The sequence below is a fragment of the Phyllostomus hastatus genome, unplaced genomic scaffold (assembly GCF_019186645.2).
Source record: "Phyllostomus hastatus isolate PE091 unplaced genomic scaffold, TTU_PhHast_1.1 phas_scaffold_193, whole genome shotgun sequence".
Classification (NCBI taxonomy): domain Eukaryota; kingdom Metazoa; phylum Chordata; class Mammalia; order Chiroptera; family Phyllostomidae; genus Phyllostomus; species Phyllostomus hastatus.
The window spans coordinates 12,523,330-12,544,413 of NW_025334015.1; the positions used below are offsets into that span (position 1 = coordinate 12,523,330).

At 48.8% G+C, this 21,084-nt stretch overlaps 1 protein-coding gene and 1 pseudogene across 1 annotated transcript in view; both read right to left on the reverse strand.

Annotated features, from left to right (window-relative positions):
• Positions 1-21,084, reverse strand: part of DCPS (decapping enzyme, scavenger) — a 39,054-nt gene that overhangs the window by 15,455 nt on the left and 2,515 nt on the right. The gene's annotated exons all lie outside the window — the stretch shown is intronic.
• Positions 14,403-15,013, reverse strand: LOC123832568 (annotated as a pseudogene).

Genomic DNA, 21,084 nt, shown 5'->3' on the forward strand with positions numbered 1-21,084 from the left:
ACTGATAATAATTGATGCAGCTTCTCAAAGGCAACCAAAAGCAAACTCCAGTGTCTGTCTAAATGCCAATTGTGGCGTCAACCTGCAACTGAACTTCACAAGGAGCTTGGGCAAGAGCCAATGATGCCCAATAAATGTCAAACCACTGGGTGGAAACACATTGAGGACAGAATACCCACGCGCAGTCTCAAGTATCTCCCCACAGATCACTTACTAAATACAAAGGGGAAACAGCGAGTGATCAGAGCTCACTTCACTTCTGACGGGAACACCGACACCTCGTGCCTCATGACGTATGTGCCTGGTGTTCTGGCCAAAATCAACAACCTGAATCTGATTACGAGGAAATATCAGCGAAGCCGAATCCAGGGACGTCCTACAAACAAGCAGCTCTACAACTCTTCACATGTGTCCGAGCAAGGAGAGACGGCGCCGGGCTGGGGGGAGCTCCAGATGAAAGGGTGCTAGAGACCGCCCTGGGCCTTGGCTGGGGCAGCAGGGCTCTGCTTCTCAGAAGGCACTGAAACAATTGGTAAAACTTAATAATGGTGTCTGCATTATGCACTGTTTGTACAGAAATGTCCTGAAATAGGTCATTCCACTCTGGTTCCTAGGAGACACTCACTGAAATGCCTAGCAATGGAAGGCGATGTTGTCTGTCACCCACTCTTCAATAAGTAGTAATGGTGCAAAATTATTATTGTACGAGCATGTGAAGTGACAGAAAGCAAATGTGGTGAAATGTTAACAGAAGGCGAAGACAGCATGGTGCTGGCATGAAGACAGACATGCAGATCAGTGGGGAGGAACAGGGAGCCCACAAATGGGCCCGCGCCTGGGCGGCCACCTAACATTTGACAAAGGAGGGAAGAACATACAATGAGATAAAGACAGTCTTCAATAAGCTGTATTGGAAAAGCCAGACAGATACACGCAGGAAAATGATGAAACTAGACCACCTTCTTACACCACACAAAAACAAACAAAAAGTGGATTAAAGGCCTAAATGTAAGACTTGAACCCATGACACTCTGCGAAGAAAACACAGGCAGCACAATCTCAGACGTTTCTCTTCACAACGTGTTTTCTGATGTATCTCCTTGGGCAAGGGAAACAAAAGAAAAAATAAACAAATGGACTACATCAAACTAAAATGCTGTTGCACAGCAAAGGAAACCATCAACAAAATGAAAAGACAACTCACTGAATAGAACATATTTGGCAATGATATAGCTGATAAGGGGTTAATATCCAAAATTTTATACAGAACCCATACAACTCAACAGCAAATAAACAACCCAACTTAAAAATAGGCAAAGGGCCTGAAGAGACACTTCTCCAAAGAAGACATACAGATGTCCAAAAGACACATAAAAAGATGTTCAAAGTTGCTAATCATCTGAGAGATGCAAATTAAAACCACAACGAGATACCACCTCACACCTGCCAGAATGGCTTCCATAAATAAAACAACAAACAACAAGTGCTGGCGACGATGTGGAGAGAAGGGGATGCTCGTGCACTGGCAGTGGGGATGCAGCCTGGTGCAGCCGCTGTAGAGGGTCCTCAAAACCTTCAAAATAGACCTGCCTCATGACCCAGAGATTCCACTTCTGGGAATTATCCAAAGAAACCCAAAATACTAATTCAAAAGAACATATGCACCCTCATGTTCACTGCAGCATTATTTATTTACAATGGACAAGCTATGGAAGCAGCCCAAGCGCCCATTGACAGACCCTTAGACAAAGAAGACGAAGTGCGTGTGCACAATGGGATGCTGCTCGGCCATAAGAAAGCATGAAATCTTGCCACCCGCACCAGCGCGGATGGACCTAGAGGGTGTTGTGCTAAGTGCAATATCAGGAAGTCAGTCAGAGAAAGACAAATACCATGATTTTGCTTATGCGTGGAATCTGAAGAATAATATAAACAAGACAGAAACAGAGTCGCAGATACAGAGACCAGACTGATGGTTGCCAGAGGGGAAGGAGGTTAGGGGCTGGGTGAAAAAGATGAAGGATCAAGAAGTACTAACTGGCAGTTACAAAACAGTCACGGGGTGTTAAGTACAGTGTAGGTAATAGAGCCAATAACATTGTAATAACTATATATGCTGCCAGGTGGGTACTGGAAACATGGGGGAGGGAACACTTTGTACAGTATGTGACTGTTACCCACTAGGCTGTACACCTGAAGCTAACACAAAATAATACTGAATGTACACTGTAATTTTAAAAATCATTAAATAAATAAATCACTGTAATAAAAAATACATAAAACAAAATTTTAAACAAACAACCCAATAAAAACCCAAAAGGTGAATTTTTTTAATTAGGGAGTTCTTTGTACTATTCTTACAACTTTTCTGTAGGGTTCAAAAATTTTTTTTCAAAATAGAGTTAATAAAAAAGGTACCAGCACCCTCTGGCCCCTCCATGCTCCCTGTAACAGAGCAGCTAGACACTCGGTTCTCAGTCCCACAGGGAGGGAACCGCCTCATTCACGCCTCACTACCGACGTGAGGCAGCTAGGATGTCCTTGTTTCACTGTGGTGTCCTCCATCCCAAGGCTCCGTCTGGCTCAGGCTGGGGTCCAGCCAAGGCACCCGAAGGTCAGCAGGTAAGGCCCGACCACCTCCCAGGTGCCCTCTCCGCCAATCCCTGGTTAGCAAGCTGGCTTCGGGGAGTCGTCTGCCCAGGGCGAGCAGTCCTCGGCACCTCCCCACCCAGAAACTTCTCCCTGTGGCTAGAGAAACAACATCCTTCTCCCTCCACCCTCCTGCTGACATTCTTTAAAAAACAGCTTGGAACCATCTCAAACCCCTCCAGAAACCATCCCTCAAAAATGTTCACAATACAGTGGTCCCCTTTCTTCTCGGGGGATACACTCCCAAACCCCCAGTGGGGGCCTGCAACCATGGATAGTAGTGAACCATATATATGCTATGTTGTTTTCCTATATGTATTTGCCTAGGATAAAGCTTAATTTATGAGTTAGGCACAGTAGGAGATTAGCGACAAGAAGAACAATTATTATAAATGGTAATAATGATAGACCACAGCAGTGTGGTCAGTCTCTCATAAGCTCTCATTATACTGTCTGTAGCATGGATTCACTGCACAAAGGGAAATCTGCATACTGGGTGGGACAGAGCCGGAGGGCATGAGAGTTCGTCCTGTCACAGAACTGTGTGCAATTTAAAACTTACGTAGTACTTATTTCTGGAGTTTCCCATTTAATGTTTGACTGTGGGTAACCAAAGCAATGGAAAGAGAAAATGCAGGTAACGGAAAAGTCAGTCCTATTCAGAGGACTCCCTGACACTCCCTACCTGTCCTGCATTTTCAAATTGTGCTTTCATTTTTCATTCAAGGTGTGTTCGCACATAGGTTACAGAGTCAAATGAAGCTTCTTTTTAAGTCTGCTGCTCCTCTCTGTGCACCACTTCCAACCCCTCTACCCATTTCTTTGGTTATGTACATACAGAGCTCTAAATTACAAATATTTTTTATATCTTGTCCTTTCTTGACGTCTTAATTTTACTTATTAACCTCCCATTATAGAAGATAAGGATTTAGTTATTTTTTTTACACCAGCTCTCCACCCAAAGCGAACATGCACGCTCACAGACACACGCAGTCTCTCTCTAACCTCCACGCCAGCAACACCACCACCGCTGCACCGGCCACCACTGCACCACAACTTGGGGTGGGGCGGGACTCGGCGTTGGCACCGTTAATGACAACGTAAATGCTGTTCACTACTGAGTACTGTTCTATGATGACTGTTCCTGCTCAGCCTAATTTCTGGTATACGTAGTTATTTCTCTTTGTTTGCCTAAGTTTACTTTTCTATAAACTTATCACTAATTCATTATCACATCTACATCCCTGGTTATTTACCTTCCTTTTTAAAATTTTTAATTTATCGATTTTTGGAGAGAAGGGAAGGAAGGGAGAAAGAGAGGGAGAGAAACATCGATGTGTGAGAGCAACATCCATCAGTCGCTTCTCAAATGCCCCCAACCAAGGACCCAGGCCACAGCTGCAGCTGCAACCCAGGCATGTGCCCCAACCGGGAATCAAACCGGCGACCCCTCGGTTCACAGGCTGGCACTCAATTCATTGAGCCACACCAGCCGGGGCTACTTATCTCCTCTTGATGTTAAAACTCTTTAGGCACACGAGCAATGTGCCTCCCTGGCTTCTGGCCTGCTCCAGCAGGTGCCTGTGCCAAGCAGTGCCCTGCGAGCTCATGCACTCTCATCCTGGGGATGCCCCCCCCCCCATCTCTCTTGTACTGGTTTCCTGCACCTACCCTCTTCCTCTTCACATTTGTGCCCTAGTTTTGCTAGAGCACTGGTTCTCAGACTTCAGTGTGCTAGTCTGAGGAGAGACCCGAGAACCTGCATTTCCAACATGTTCCCAAGTGCAGTTGCTGCCGCCAATCGGGGGACCAAACACCAAGAACCATGGCACGAAAGCACAAACTCAAGTTGCTTCCAGAGACTTGGAGTGAGGGAGACTCATTTAGAGACTTGGGAACATCTGAGAATGTTTTCACGGTCACACTGAATGAAGAGTCTGCCTGAAGAATAGTGGGTTGGGGCAGTGAGGCTCAAATTCTGAAAGCACTGCTCTGTGACCTTCTAGATGGCAAAGCTGCTGTTGAGAAGTCTGAGGTCATTCTGACCCCCAGCCCTGCACAGTGACTTTTTCTTTCTTGCTGTTCTCAAGTGCTGATGGATCTTGGCGGTGGGGCAGTTTTTCATCCACTGAGCTGGGTAATTATTGTGCCCTTTCAACCTCAAAAATCATGTTCTTCTATCCTGAGAAACTGTCCTATTTCTCTGGTCATTTTCTTCCCTACTTTCTCCTCCCTGTTTTTATGGAACACCTACTTGGATGTTTAAAGTCTTTGGTCCATCTTTCAGTTTTCTGTTCTCTCCCCCTTTCCATCTTTATGTCTTCTTGCTCTAGTTTGAAGGAAGTTTTCTTCAACTTCATTGACCTTCCTATTGGAATGTTCATTTCTGCTACATTTTTAATTCTAAGAGTTTTTAAAACATTCCTTCTTGATAGTATCTTTGTCTTACGCAGTCAATGTATCAGAACTCTCTGAGGTTAACGACAGTTTCTGAAAATTTCTCCTCCCTGAAGTCTGTTTCCTCTATGTTCCTTTCTTTCCCATCTTTTCCTTATCCTTTTCCAGTGGAGGCTTTACTCAAAGCCTGGTTGTCCTTGCCCGTTTGCTCACACTGAAGAGTAGGGCACCGAAGAGCTGATGGGCAGCCCTGTGGACACAGGTGAGTTCACCTGGAGCTTCACTTTGGGATCAGGCTATTGCTTTGCATGACAGAACCTCCAAGAACATACGTCTTTTCTCTTGGGCTGTCAGATGCACCACAGACCACTCTTCTGGTTTCACACAGGGAGGCACAGCAGCCTGGCTGACATCATTCCAAGTGACGAGGAAGAGAAGCAGCTGGGGAGAGGCGGGCATGGGGTCATCTCAACATCCAATTTCTGATTTTTAAAAATTTCATTGACTTTAGAGAGAGAGGGAGGAAGGGGGAGGGACTGAAACATCAATTTGTTGTTCCACTTATTCACACATTGATTGGTTGCTTTGTGTATGTGTCCTGACTGGGTATCGAACCCTTAACCTTGACATATTGGGATGCTCTAACCAACTGAGCTACCCAGCTAGGGCCTCAACATTCAATATCTCAACTTCCACTTAACCCCCCGACACTTCAGGACCACAATTCCGCCTCAACTGCACCTAGGACCTCTGGACCCTCTGCTCTAACCTGTCCAGAGCCTAATTTCCGGTAGGAGCAGTTCCCAGCTCTGCGGAGTGGCAGGGAGCTCAGTGACTGCTGCCTAGATCTGCCCTTTGCTAGCTCAGGTCTCGGCCTCTCAGAGCTGCTAGCTCAGTTACTCCTCCCCACTTCACTTTCTAGGTTTGTCTCCTCTCTCTCCTTCTAGTATTTATGGATTAATTTTTTAAGGTAATTCCTTTAATGTCATTTTTAGTGACGGTTTTAAAGGAAACAGTGGATGTTTGATCTGTGCCTTGTAACCGGAAGCCCATACTCCGTCCTCCTGTTTTTCTCATGATGCTTTATATTTCCTCCTGTTTACAGCCACTTGACCTATTTGTTAGTCACGATCCATCTTCTCCAGCTGAATGTGAGCAAGCTGAGAGCAGAGACTTTGTTTTGTTCAGTGTGTGCGGCGCCTGAAACAGCTCCCGATACAGGAGACCCTCAAAAAACAGTCTATAGAACGGAGTATACACAGTGCCACTTTATTTTTAAGAGTGTGTGCCTGCCCAACTGCACACACATAAGCACCTAGAAAAAAACCCAGAAAATCGGGACACATTCCATGATGTTGCGAGTTCTCTCTGGGCAGTGGAATTGGGGTTATGTGCTATAATTTTAATTAGTTTTGGGGGTGCTATTTATTATATTTCCTAAAACAAATATGTATCACTTAAGTAACAAACATTATAAATAGAACAAGAAGAAGCCACCCCTTAAAACAGCTGCAGAGAGATGAAGTAATTTGCCCAAGGTCATAGCAGGAGAGCTAAGACTGGAACCCAAGCAGGCCGACTCCTCCATGCAATTGTTTTCCTGATGCCACAGGGCCATCTTCCTTCAGGCCTTTTCCTAGGACACCTACGTTGTAGCCATGTTCTCCAAAAAGCAGCCTTCTCAGATTCGAGAAACATGATGAGTTGCAACCCGTCTTGGAGACACACAAACCACTGTCAGCAAAACCAAAGGGTGTGATGAGGTGCCAGAGTAGCTGGGGCCGCAGACTGGAAGGTGGGGGAGGACATCGGAGCGTGCAGATTCCAACAGCAGCAATGCCCCAGTGCTCACTGCCAGGCCTCCTGGGAAGTGCTGGGACAGGGAGGCCCACTCTGTCTGCAATAGAGGGCTGAGGAGTGGCGTCACCAGGGTACACTGGCACCAGGAGCTGGGCTGGAACAGGCTCTGCGGGGAGCACAGAGGGACTAAAGGTGGCCCTGCTCACGACAGGGAACAATGGCTGTTTAGGCTGATGTGTGTGGTCCCAAGCCTCAGCCCCCACCAAATATGACAGTGTTGGATGATGAGAAAGCAGGCCTGGGGCCTTGCGGTGGTGTGGTGGCCTCTGTGGGGCTGGGGCTGCAGCTCTTGATCTACGGGGATGTTCTGGCAGCGTGAATGCCCACACAATGCATCCGGATGAATAGCTGCCTTGCATACACAGGTTCCTTTCTCTGCAGCTCAACTGAGCAAGCTGGTATGCCCCTGCTAGGGCAGCTCTGTCCTGCCCATCAACACCCTTAGGGTCTCTCAAAAGGCCTTCTCCAATCAATAGAACCACCCCTTGCCCCCACTCAGACATGAAAGCACAACTGCTTTCAGAGGTGGGAGGCAGGGCTATGTAGGGAAAAGAGCAGCTGCCTCTCTCGCTCTCTGCCAAAACTGGCTTAGCCAAATCCCCAGGAAAATGCTGCTGCACATGAAACATGAAAATGCAAACCACAGACAGTCTGCTCTCCTTCCCATACACATGTTCAAACAAGACTGCTTTCCAGCCCTCGTTGATGGCTTCCACATGATGAGGTCATTTCCATGGCTCTGTCTGTGGCTTTTGCTCTCCACTATGATGAGCCAGTTTCAACTTATTTGACCCAGATGTGCAGGCCCAGGAAAGCAGGGCAGAAGCAACAGCAAACACAATGTGAATGTGAGGCCTACCCCTACCTCCCCTCCACAAGAGCCAAGCAGAGCCCCCAGGTGACAGGCTGGGTGGCCCGGGCTGGCAAAGCACCCCATCAAAAAACTCCTTTGGAAGGCTTCAAGGGAGTGGCTGCTGGGGGTCTCCAGGGACTACCTGTCCTTCCCACTTTGGGACTCTCCCCTGGCTAGGCGACACTCTTTGCCCTGGCATCCGCTGACCAGAAAACAGGCCAGAGGCTGGAGAGGAGGTGGCATTGCTCCAGTGGAAGGCTGGGGAGGAGTGCTCCGTGCCCGCCCCCGTGCTGCAGCCCCCCACCCCGGGGGCAGAGTGCTTGGTGAAGTCAAGGCCTGAGGAGAAGGGGGCTGAGGGGTGTGGTCAGGATCCCGCTGGAAGCTTCAACCACTCACCGCAAACCTCAAGCCACTAATTCCCGGTCTCAAGGAAAGCACAGAGATGCTCTCAGAGCCGGAGAAGAGGCTTGTGCTGGTTCTAGCAAGACGCTGGGTGAGACGGGCTCCTTTCCCCTACTCTCCTCAGTTCCGAGTCCCAGGAGTGAGAACAAGGGGTGTGACAGGGCCTGGCGACCCTCGGGTGCATCTGGTGACTCCGTATGCAGCCCCGGAGATGGCTGGGGTGGGAGTGAGAGGTGGCCTTCGGTTGCTCCAGGCAGAAGACGGTCCTTCAGGAACAGGAAATGCTCCTGCAGGGAGCCTGGGGGGCTTCCTGCACTCCGCAGGTCCCACTTTAACAGAAAGCTCACAGGCTGGTATCTAATGATATAATGGAGCTGCTGACTACAAGAACCCCACTTCCTCACATGCAGGAATAAATTATTCTAGGCTTGAGCAGACCAGACTTCAAGAGCTGTTGGAGAGAACACTCAGGAATTCCACACATGGCCTCTCCCAACTTCCCATGTAAAGGCATCTCCTTCATTCACTCTGAGAGGCGCACGCGTACCAGTCTCGGTGCAACGTCAGTGGAAACGGCCATAACATGTGTGCAGTGGGGAGGGGGCACAGCACACATTCCCCACGGGGTGCAGCCCCGGACTGCCGGAATTCTAGGTCCTCGCTCCCTGAGAAACATGGCTCTGGAGCGGACACCACCACCGGGCTGCCGCAGGCTGGCCGCCACAGCCGGGGCCAAGCGATGAAATGGAACCGGCTATCCTGCGGGTAATCTGCCTTTGCCCACTGGTCCTGAGTAAGTGACTTTTCCGCTGACTCGAGCCTTAAGACCGCCACAGAGTCTTGGGTCCTTGCCCCATCTCTGTGTGTGGGAGGCAGGGAGGAAGGGAACTCTAGTCTGGAGTGGTGGCACAATGCAGTAACTCAGGATTTTTTACTTCTAAATTAGTCTCTGAATGCAGTGGCATCTCCTGGCCTCGTGGAAGCCATGAGTCTAAATGGGGAACCGAACAGAGGGCCTCTGTCGCAAGTGGCAAGGAGGTGGCAGCACTCAAGGCCTCTGAGCTGAGTAGGCAGCACAAGGAAGGTGGGGGCCAATCAGGGAGCCAGAGAAAGGCGGAGCCCAGATTCGAGCTGAGAATCTCACTCAGGTGGGCTGTGCAACTTCTGCTCGTTCTCATCCCACTTTCCTTTCAAGCCTGGAGGGAGCCTGGACTCCTGCATCAGGAGCTCTGACATACCCGGGGGAAAGAAGACAGAAACCTGCCATCTTTAGGTGGCATCAACTGGTGAAACCAAAGCTGTCAAGTGAGACCCCTGTGAGCTCATTCGCCTTCTCCCTGTCCCAGGAATAAAGCCCAGCTGATGCCAGATGCCTGCTCTACGGCTCCGTCAACACTGCTGCCCTCACCAGGCACACCTCCTCCACTGCCCGCCTTCCCATCACCCAGTCCAGCCCACCACAGGAGGCCACTGTGTGTCCAGGAGTGGGACCAGTCACCTCCTCACTCTTGACCCACCAGCCCCAGTGTGTGCCCCCCAGCGGCCAAGTGCTCTACATTAGCATGGCACACGTGTGTCCCCGAGGGCGGGTGCCAATCACCAGACTGGGGCGTCCATAAGTCTTGGGCATATGAAGTACTTGTCGATCAACTGATAGGCCCTGAATGATGAGGGTCATCTGGGCTGTGAAGGAAGGAAGCTGCCAGGGGCCCTAATCCAGACCAATCTTTCAATCTGCTTCTTTTGTTCATTTGGTGAGGAGGGTAACATCCTTAGAATTATTTATCCAAGTGTCACATGAATATATTCTGAAATAACTCCAGCTGTCTTCATTGAGGTAAACACATGATAGCTGGGTGTTCATTATTCCAGTCTTTTCTTAAATGAGTTTGTATAAGTATGAATGTATCTATATAAAAGCCTTTTTTTTTGGCACAAGTGGGATAATCCTTTCTGGGTCACCTGTGACCTCAGAGCTCTCCCATGAGTCCACACAAATCTCCTGCCCGCTGTGTGACAATGGCGGAACAGCCCACCCTATGTGTGCTCTGTGCCTTGTTAACTGGCCCCACTCCCTGCTGCCAACAGGAGTCACCGAGATTGTTTCTTCTTTCCCTCTCACAAATGGCGCTGCAATGAATGTTCTTGGCCTCTTTGTGCAGCTGTGTGAGCAACTGTCTCAGTCAGATGCGCAAAAGTAGAAATGCTTCCACATATCTGAGGGACACAAGTTTTACGCCCTTGAAGCTCTGGCCATGTCTGATGTACACCCCGCCCACTGCACATGAGCTCCTGGGAGAAACTGAGGTGTCTGTCTGTCTCAGCTCACCAATACCAGCCATATCTGTGCGTGCCCTCGAAGGAGCAGCTTCTCTGTGGTCTAAGCCACCTATACCTAGAGACCCCACACAGCACAGCTCCATACACACAGAAGGCTGCCAATTCACTCCTGCTTAATGGTGGCACTCAGACAATTTCCAGACCCCAGTGCAAGAGCAGTAATGAAATACAAAAGGGAACCAACCCATAACAGGGAAGGGACGAGAATGGGGAGGCAGCAGAGAATGAGAAGCCGCAATGCACTTTGTGAAGTCAGGAAGTGGAAGGCAGCATGTGAACGGAGGTGGCGACCCTGAAGGAAGCTGCAGCCCGGAGCATGTGAGGGGCTGCGTTGAGGTGGTTTCCAGCCAGGGGAACCAGGCAGAGGCTCTGGGCTCTAAATAAGCAAGTAGAGAGGGCAGGAAGGGAAGAGCTAGTTCACTGGACTTATCAGACTGGTTCTTCTAAATAAAGATGAGCAAATATTCACCAGACACTCAAGAAAAACCAGCAGCCTGAACAAGAATGACCAAAATAAACAACTAAAACCAGAGCCCAAAGGAAATGAGATCATGTAAGGGTCAGGAGATAATTTTTAAAACAATTCTAATCAGTGTGTTGGAGAAAGTAAACCCAATTTGGCCCCTGCAAAGCAAGAGCAAGATGCTACGAAAAGGTAATAATCAACAAACCAGAGGGAAGAAAATTAAAACTATAATTGCCAAATTAAAACCTTCACTATAGGACCTAGGAGACAGAGTTAGGACAACCCACCAGACTCTAGGAAGAAAAGACACAGATGGAAAAAGTGGGAACAGAAGCACACAGCATCAACCTAGGAAGTCTAACAACTAACAGGGTCTCCAGTAGGAGAAAATAAAGGAGATTATCAAAGAAAATAGAAAAAATGTAGAGTGGAAGAATGACAAAGACTTTAAATCGAAAGGGTCCAAAAGTACCCAGCAAAATGAAAAAAAAAATTCCAACCTACACACCTTACAAAATTTCAGTACACCCATAAGAATATACTGTAATTTCTAGAAAAGGACACTAACAAAGCAATAAAACAAAAAATGAAAACCAAGGTAACTATAAAGAAACGAGAATCAAATTGGCATCAGATATCTTATTAGCCATAATGAATGCCTAGAGTCAGCAAATCATTGTCTTTAATGTTTTAAAGGAAAATAAAATTTAAATTTTGTATTTAGTCAAGCCATCAATCAGAAGTGAGGGCAAAATAAAGGATTTAAAGTTTACCTCTCATGCATTCTTTCTGAAGGAGTGCTTTCACATGCACTTCAGCTAAAGGAGAGAGGAAGACGAGAAGGAGACTCTGAGCCCAGAGCACAGCGGCTCTCACCTGGGGGCGGCTCTCACCTGGGGGCGGCTCTCACCTGGGGGTGTTGTGCAGGCAGGCAGGCAGGCAGGCTCGGGGGAGGCCTGGAGCACCTGCCAGGTGACGGCATTCTGGAAACGTTTCCAGGAAGGAAGTGGATATCACGCAATGAATTACCCAACTAAGTGTTAGCTGGATAATTTCAAAAACATAGTAAAGGCACAGAATTCTTTTAACCACAATTTTCTGAAAAAGGCAACTAGAAACAGTGAAAAAGTAAAAGCAGGTAAAGTAACGACTCCTGTATGAAAAACTAAACAGCAGCAGGATTTGGAGGGACTGCGGGGATGTGAGGAGAGAGAATCCATGTGACCTAAGTGCCCGACCTCCCCAAGAGGCACAGGTCCCAAAGGACCCACGGCCCTCACACTCTGCCTGAGGGTGCAGCACACACTGGTGGGGCCACGCCTACGTGAGCACTGCTCACTGCTGCCAACCTGGAGTCAACTTCCCGACACAGCACACCAGACTTCATTGCGGATGTGCAACACAACGCCCCGTGACAGCGGAACGCAGGCGCAGCTGGCAGGGCACGGGGAGGCAGCAGAGGACGGGGGCGCCGGCGGGAAGGAAAGGCTGGAGGCCCTGAGGTTCTCACCTGACACGGTGATAACGCCTAAAGTAGATCTCAGTATATGTAGGACTCCAAAGGCAACTTTCTAGAATTCTAAAAATAACAATATAAACATCAAAAACTGGGAGGAGTGGAGACAGAGGGTGAGAGAAGTACAAGCAGACCTAGGAGACACTGAGGTTTGGTTCCAGGTCACAGTAAGGTGAGTCGCAGAACTTCTCGTTTTCCGGTACACATGGAAGTGATGTTTACACTATACTATAGTCGGTTCAGTGTACAATAGCGTCATGTCTTAAAAACAAGCTACACGCTATAATTAAAAATACTTTATTGCTAAAACATGCTAACCATCATCTGAGTCTTCGGCGAGTTGTAATCTTTTTTGCTTGGTGGAGGGTCTTAGCTTCAATTTGCAAAAAATGCAGTTATCTGTGTTTTTTGCAATAAAATGAGATAAAAAGAAGCTAAACTTCTCAACTTCTACTGTGGGGATCTGATAATGTCAGAATCTGATGAATTAAGAAATAGCTGCAGAAGATGGACAGCAAGCAGGGTGGGGCAGAGCGCCCCAGAGCCTGCTCCTGCCCACATGAGCCCTCTGGTGCCACCTGATTATTGGACCGTGTGACTCTGATAAAGGCTCTGGCCAGAGACTCTTATTCAGTCAGTCCAGATCCTGTTTTCGAGAAAGCTCCTTAACAATTCTGATGAGCAGCTGAAGGGAGGAGCCACAAAGAACCTCCAGGTTCCACTCAAACCTGAGACACCATAATCTCAGAGGACACAGGAGTCCCCCGAGGCAGGCTAGCCAGCTGCTGGGTTCCTCACTTGTCATTCAGAGGAATGGGGTCTCAGAGCCACCCTGTGACTTGCCCTGGTGTCCCACACTGGCCACTCCTGGGGAGCTTCTCACACTAGATGACGATGGTGCTCTTCAACCCTCACTCAGGCAGTGAACTGTTTGGCAAGGCCTTCCCTGTTGGTCATTGTTCAGAGAACTCGTGTCCTTCAGCTCAGCTGCCAAGGGAGGGATACCCACAGGGCTGGGGTAAGGGGCCCGTGCCAGTCTGTGCTGGAGCCGGGCCCACAGAGCCTGGTACTGGGCCTTCCGTCCGGGTGCTGGAGGACCTGCCACACTGTCCTGCCTCGCCAGGGCCGGCACCAGCCTGCAGTGTACTCCAGCAGGCACAGCTCCCTCGCCCCCGGAGAGACCAGGGTCAGGCCCAGCACTCCTCTACCACAGAGGAAAGGCGGCACGCAGCAAAAGAAGTCTCCTGATGCCCAAAACATAGAGGAAGTAGGCCCAAATCAAACATTTCACGTTCAACAGCAGCAACTAGAAATTGGACTAGAGAACAAGGGTAGAGCCCTACAACTTAGTGGGGAAACAGTCTTGGTCCTTTTAAGGACCTGCCAGTTTTTCTTTATTTTCAGTTGGAAAATATAATGTACACATAAAACAACACATGTGTTTACATGTATACATATTTGTGTACACATATATGTGTATATAAATATACAATGTGTACCATTTAAAGACCTAAAATGTAAAAATATGCATGCATGGAGCATACAGCCCAAGAGACAGAACATTCCCAGGACCTCTGTGTCCTTTCAGCCCCGCGCCCCCACGACCATGCTGCTGAATGAGGTGTTAATCTTGTCTTTTCTGTCTCCCTAGTTTTCTTGTGAGCAAGCACCCTAACCAATATATTGTTCAGTTCCGCTGGCTTTTCAACTTCATCTGGGGTCACACCGCGTGCACTTCGTGTTTTGCTTCTTGTAGTTCATTCATTTTCACTGCAGTAGGGAAGCAGCACAGTGACGGAGAATGATTTATTTATCTATTTTATTGTGAGCTGACATCCGGGTTGTTTCTAGTTTCTTTCTTTTTTTTTTTTTGGTCCTAAATTGTTTATTGGGTAAGAATTTTACAAACATGACATATACTAGCGGTAATGGTGGAGCTGGAGAGTATTGCGCCTTCTCTAAGCTGCAGGGCGAGGACCACCAGTAGTGTGCTGGGACCTTGGCCCTTTCCAAAGCCATGGCTCTCAGTGCGCAGGTGTCAGCCCTCTCACCTCCCTGTGCTTGTGGACCGCTCTGGTGATCCATCGGGTGTCAGGATTCCTTCAGACAGCCTCGTGGAATGGATCAATGAGGACAGCCTCAAAGAACTTGTATGTGGAATCTTCACCAATCCAGTAAGAATACAGGACTCTCAGAGCCCCGCAGTGGCGCCCAGCCTGCTCCTCAGCAATAGAACGAAGGCTTTGGGCAAACTTCAGGGGGGTAACGCCATGATGGACAGGCCTGCCACAGGTCACATCCTGAGGAACAGGGCATTTGCAGCCTCCACAGTGCACACAAATCTGACACATGACATAACCTTGCTTGGCCTCGTATCCCAGCCTTCGCGCTTCATCCGGCCTGTTGGGGTGGGGCCTCCCCATGGAGCAGAGAGCGGGCGGTACTGCCAGCAACGTGCCCTGAGAAGGAAGCGCATCACATTGGACTGCTTCCTCCTCCACAGCTCCTGGATCAGCTTGCAGGCACCCATCCACCTTGGCTTACCTGATGGCTGCGGCCAGACGGAAAGGAAGAGCCTTTCTCCCACTGTTTCTAGTTTCTTCTGCCATGCACAAGGCTGCCAGGGAAACTCATACAGGACTGGTTAACCTTTTAAAATGCTCCTCCCAGCCCTGGCCGGAGGGCTCAGTGGGTTGAAACCTAGTCCCATACACCAAAAGGTTGCTGGTTCGATTCCCAGTCAGGCATATATAGGAGGCAACCAATCAATGTTTCTCACACTGATGAAGGTGTTTCTGTCTATGTCTCTCTGAATCAATAAATGTATCTTTGGGTGAGGATTAAATAAAAAAATTAATAAAATTAAAATAAAATAAAATAAAATAAAATAAATAAAATAAAATACAAATACTCCTCCCAAACAAGTCCTCACTCTAAACTCAGAGGTCCAGTTTCACCTCTGTGAATAGCCCAGGGAGGAAATCCCTGCCCGTAGCTAACAGCGTGAGTAGCTCTCTGTACCCAAAGAGGATGGGATTCCCAGGATCCCCTCACTCCCTGCCCTGGCCTCACTCACACAAACACCTTCCCCTCCTCTGAACCTGAGATTCCACACCCCCGCTCTACATTGGGAAAACAATTGGCCTTTTTAGCCAGTCTGGGTTTCTGAGTCACACCCCTCTCCCCAGTGTCTGCCCCCTTCTTCCCAGGTAAGAGGGAAGAGAGATCTCAATCAAAGGGCTCCATTGACAGGCCAGAGGCGTGACAGCGTGAGAGCCGAGCCGCAGCAGCAGGAGGAGGTGATCCAGGCTCTGCCCTGCCTGCCGGCCAGGAGGAGCATGCAGGGGCCAGCTGTCCGGCCCACCCAGCCCTCAAGTCTGCCGTATGGCCGCAGGGGAAAGAGAGGAAACCTGCCCAGGGTCAGGGCCTGGTGTTTTTCTGTTATGCTGCATATACTGTTCCACTTAAGGCTCACATAATTTGAAAGGGGTAAACAGTAGTAGAAAATGACTAACAGCGAATACACACCATATGCTGGCAGCTGTGCCAGGTGCTTGATGTACCTTCTACCAATGGGTCATAACTCATGACAGTGGTGATGGTTAATTTAGAAGGTTAAAACTAGCATTTAAATTAAAAAAAAGGAAGCATACAAGACTGGAATTTAGAAAACTGGAGAGTATCGCACAAAGGGTTGAATTGTTTTGCACGCCTTTTGTCTCCCTTGTATCTACGTGGATTTATTCACAGGTACAGGTCACAGTGCAAAATGCATTTCTCACTGTGGGCAGAGGCTAACAAATCGTGTTCTTTCTTTTTTCCTTTTTAAAGATTTTATTTATTTTATTTTTAGACAGAAGGGAAGGGAGGGAGAAAGGGAGGGGGAGAAACATCAATGTGTGGTTGCCTCCTACGTGCTCCTCACTGGAGACCTGGCCTACAACCCCGGCATGTGCCCTGACTGGGAATTGAACTGGCGACCCCGGGATCGCAGGCCAGCACTCAGTCCACTGAGCCACACCAGCCAGGGCAAATTGTGTTCTTTCTTATTCATGCTGTAACCATCCTGAGATATGTTCAATTGCTAACTGAATTTACTGCTTACTTCCCCTAATTCATCTGTGCTACACGCCACAGCCACCAACTGCCCCTCCAAGCTCCCAACACAAAGGCCTCCTTTCTATGTCTCTTTCCACCCCCAGAACATGCGCATTTCCCTCGGCCTGGAACAGTCTCCTCGCTCCTCCTCTCCAGATCTTTGCACAGCTGATTCCTTTCCATCTTTCAGGTCTTGGCTTGGGTGCCACCCACAGAGGGCCGTCCTGGACATCCAGCCCACACAGCCCTCTCCTGGTCCACGCCCCGGAGACTCTGCTTCCTGGCTGGCGGACTGCCTCCCCACCAGGACTCCAAATACACATAGCATCTAGCACAGCACCTGGCACATGGCACGCACTTCATCTTTGTTAAATGAACACAGGAACTTCCCAACTCCTCACAGCTAGTAAATGGCAAAGCCAGGATTCCAGCCCCGCTGTGTCTGACCCGAGGCCTGCGCTTAACCTCTGCATGACACTAAAACTCAAACAGCACACTGCTTTCAGGTCACCCCGCTGGTAAGTGCTAGCGCTGAGACAGGACCTAAGCATGTCTAACCCTGAGCCCATGCTCCATTATGTCAGCAGAGTGGGGAGCAGCCTCTAGCAAGGAGTAGCCTCTCATGGTTAACTGAGATTTGGAGGGGATAAATGAGAAGACTGCAAAACCTTCAGGCTAGAAGTAGAAATTTCCCAGTGACCAGAGAAATACCAGAAGAAATAGGAAAGTGACCAGTTCAGAAACGGGGGGTGGAAGGAGCTCCCCCAGAGCAGTATTCTGGAAAGGTCTGGAGAAAGAAAAAAAAAATCAAGGGACAACTGTGCAGGGAGCTCAGAGGGCTGAGGCTGCAGGAATCACACTTTGAGGTCCCCCTGGAGTGTTAAGGGTTGGCGACTGTGGGAATGAGATGGGAGAGGCAGGACTGGAAAGGCTCTGGCACCAGGAGAGGAGCTGGCTACAGCAATACTTGGGCAATGCTGCCACCTTGAGGCTGTGGGATGCTGGGCCCACAGGAACAAGTATATATGATCAGCTTGTGGCTTTATGCTTCCGCAGCCACTTATTGAGTGCCTAATATGGGTCGGCTGCTGGGAACCGGAAGTGGGCCTGACATGCTCCAACTTTAAGTGGCCTCTGACCCCTACATCCAGGCAATGACCAAACCCTGTTGACTTTACTTCCCCTTTTCATAACAGCAGGACTGAGAACACAGATGGTGCCTTCCCCATCTCTGAAGCTCCAGTACCCGGCAGAGGGCCCAGCATATCAGAAAAACAACGCAGCTACTACTCAGTAAGTGCTAAGTACTTTGAAACACATTCACACACCCGAGTCTCACATTTCTGCCTATGCAGCACTTGTGGGACTTCCGCATGGAGATGTCCAGTAGGTGTTCATTATAACATGACCCTGGAGTTCTTGGAAAGGTCAGGACAGAGAAGCAAACATGGGTATCACCTGCACACAGATGTGTTTAAAGACCAGTTAGTGTGCGTGAGTCACCCAGAGTTTTCGCTAAAATGCAGAGTCTGAGCCTGAGGCCTGGGGCAGGGCCTGAGACTCCGCATGTCTAACAAGCTCCCAGGTGCTGGAAATACTGCTGGACCACAGACCACACTTATGAGTGGGGAAAGTCTAGTCAGGAGTTGACAACCTGGCCAGAAGATCGAATCTGGCCCAGCCAAGAGTGACATTTTCATTTTTAAAGGTGTTGTTTAAAAAGAGAGAGAGAGAGCATGCACCCTGGCTGGGCAGCTCAGTTGGTCAGAGTGTCGGCCAAATACGCCAAGGTTGCAGGTTCAATCTCTGGTCAGGGCACGTACAAGAAGCAACCAATGAATGCAGAAATAAGTGAAAACAACAAATCAATGTTTCTCTCTCTCCAAAAATCAATTTAAGGAAAGAAAGAGAAAAGGAGGAATATGTGACAGAGACCATTTGTGGCTCATAAAGCTTGAAATATTTACCCTCTGGTCCTTTCCACGAACCGTTTGCCAGACCCTGACCAGAAGATCGTCCAGGGGCAGGCTGTACAGCCAAACAGGACGAGAGAGGAGCACAGAGCTCTGAAGCACAGTGTTATGACTTCCAAATCACCACGCCTCACGTGGGCAGGGGAAATAATAGTGTAACACACTGTGTATATACTAACGCTTATGGGAAGAAGGCCGCTCTGGAAAAGGTGAGCCTACATCCAAGGCATCCAGGCAGGAGCGGGCTGTACCAGGGAAAGGCAGAGGGACACTAGGCTCTGAATGGGGACAGGGCCTGTGGTGAGCTGACATCTGATGACTCCTTTGGTACTTATTTTGCAGTGGGGGGAGGTGGGAGACTGACAAAAAGAAAGACAAGGAGAGGTCAGCATTACTTGTGTGCAGTAATCACAAGTTCTGGAAAAACGAAATAAGGAAAGGCTGTGAATTCTACAGAGTTGGTCTGTGGAGAACCTTAATTTTGGCTGAGGGTGGGGACGCTGGGAGGGAGGCAATGGGCGGGGGTGGCGGTAGAATAAAAGCCCCAGGGCCTGTCATCAGGGGCTGCCCCAGTGCCGTTTGGCCACAGTGCCTTCTGTCACGCTCCCGCACTCCGAGTTGAGGAACACATTTGTTTAAATGTCAGTGCCAGGGAAAGTAAATACAGCTGTCCATTTCTGTCAATCTGAACCAATCAAGCTGGCTCTCTTTCAGCGGAGGACCAGGCTGCTTTAGAAAGCTTTGCTTGTCTCACACATATTTCTGAAGGACAACAATAGCCCTTTCTTGGGGTATGGGAAAGACTAAGTCTGTCAGAAAGGCTGCAGCAAGATATCCGCAAAGCCAAACAATTCTGGAAAGACAGAAGGCAAATAGAGACAGAAGGACACGTGCTGCAAAGCAGACCCCAGATTTTCCTGCTTGAAAGGAGCCTTCAAGGTCAGCCAGCCCCGCCCCCACCCCTAGTTCTCACAAAGCTGCCTACTAAATCTCTCTAAAGGGATTTTCCCTCTAAAGGGGAAAGCTCACATCATGTCTGGCTTTTAGCATGGAGCATTCTTCTTCCCCTTTTTAATATGCTAAAAAAACACTTGCAATCAAACACAAAGCTCTGACTTTTAACCCTTGAGTCCCTGCCCATCTCAAGCACACTTGTGTCCCTGCTGGGAAGTGAGTTCCCTCAGGGAAGCAGACGGCCTTTGCAGCACCCGGCTCATTTCACAGCAATGTGGGGAGCAAGTCCTCATCTACGAGAAGACCTCGGTGTTTCTGCTGCCCACTGGCTGTGTGCTGGCGGCCAAGTCACTCAGCCTTTCAAAACCTCAGTTCCCTCGCCTGGAAAGTCTTGGCACAACAGGGCAATTTTGAGAATAAAATACAATAATACATGTAAAACACTTAGAATGGTGGCTAGCACAATAGTAAGGATTCAGTAAGTGTTGACAATCGTTACTATTCAGTTAGTAGACGAACCCGTTCTCTCCCATGAGTCACACTAACACACTACACCAGAGGTGCCACGGTTCCTCACTCACCCCCAGGCAGGTGTGGCGCCATCTGTGCGGTCCCACCTAGTCCTGTCCCTCCCTTCTCAACCAGACAGGTGCCAGGCCTTTGCTGGAGCGGTACATTCTGCGGGTCCATAGTGAACTAAGGGAACCCTCCACCATATCTGGGCCCCAGTCCAACAGCCCCACACACACCTTATCCACAACCACCAACAGGGCCAAAGGTCTGTCCCCCAGGACCTGTGGCAGGACCTTACCCACCCATCAGGGGTACCCCTACCAAGGATACCCACAGTACACCCGGCAGGGCAAATCTCAGGAGCCTCCTAAATCCAGCGTATGCATTGTAAAGGGAAAGGAGGAAGGACGACAGCAGGTGTCAGGTGGCCTTGGTGGCACTCTGGGCTGGCCTCTGCTGCTGCCACCACTTCCTGGACAACCTGGGCTGAGCAGCCACGACCCAAGCGCTCCCTCCAGGCGCGCTGCCTCCTGTGGCTGGAATAAATGACTAGTGCCGCACAATTTCCATTTCCTCTTTTTGAAAAGTGCCTAACCTACAGACTTTAAATTTTAGCACCTGTGCTGGGTGTGAAATGGTATCTCACGATTCCAATGTGCCTACTCTCATTACTAGTGACCTTGAACATAAAAATATACAATTTTGGTGATTTGCTTTTACAAATCTTTTGAATTGCTTTTATGTTTTTTTAGCCCATTTTTTCTGTTTGTTTTTTTCCCTACTCACTCGTAGGGAATTTTTAAATATTCTATATACTAATAATTGTCACTTTTCTAGGTTGGCAAACAGCTTCTCCCTAGCTGTCTCTTAACCTTTCTCACGGCATATTTTCTAGTACAGAGGTTTCTAATGTCACATTTACCAGTCTTCCCCTCAGGCTTTGTGTGTTTTGGTCCTTGACAAATAGTTTTCTAATCTAAGATCATAAAGATAAGTCTAATTTTCCTCTAAAATTTTTTCACATAGAATCTTTGGTCCACCTAAATTTACTCTGGATCATGAT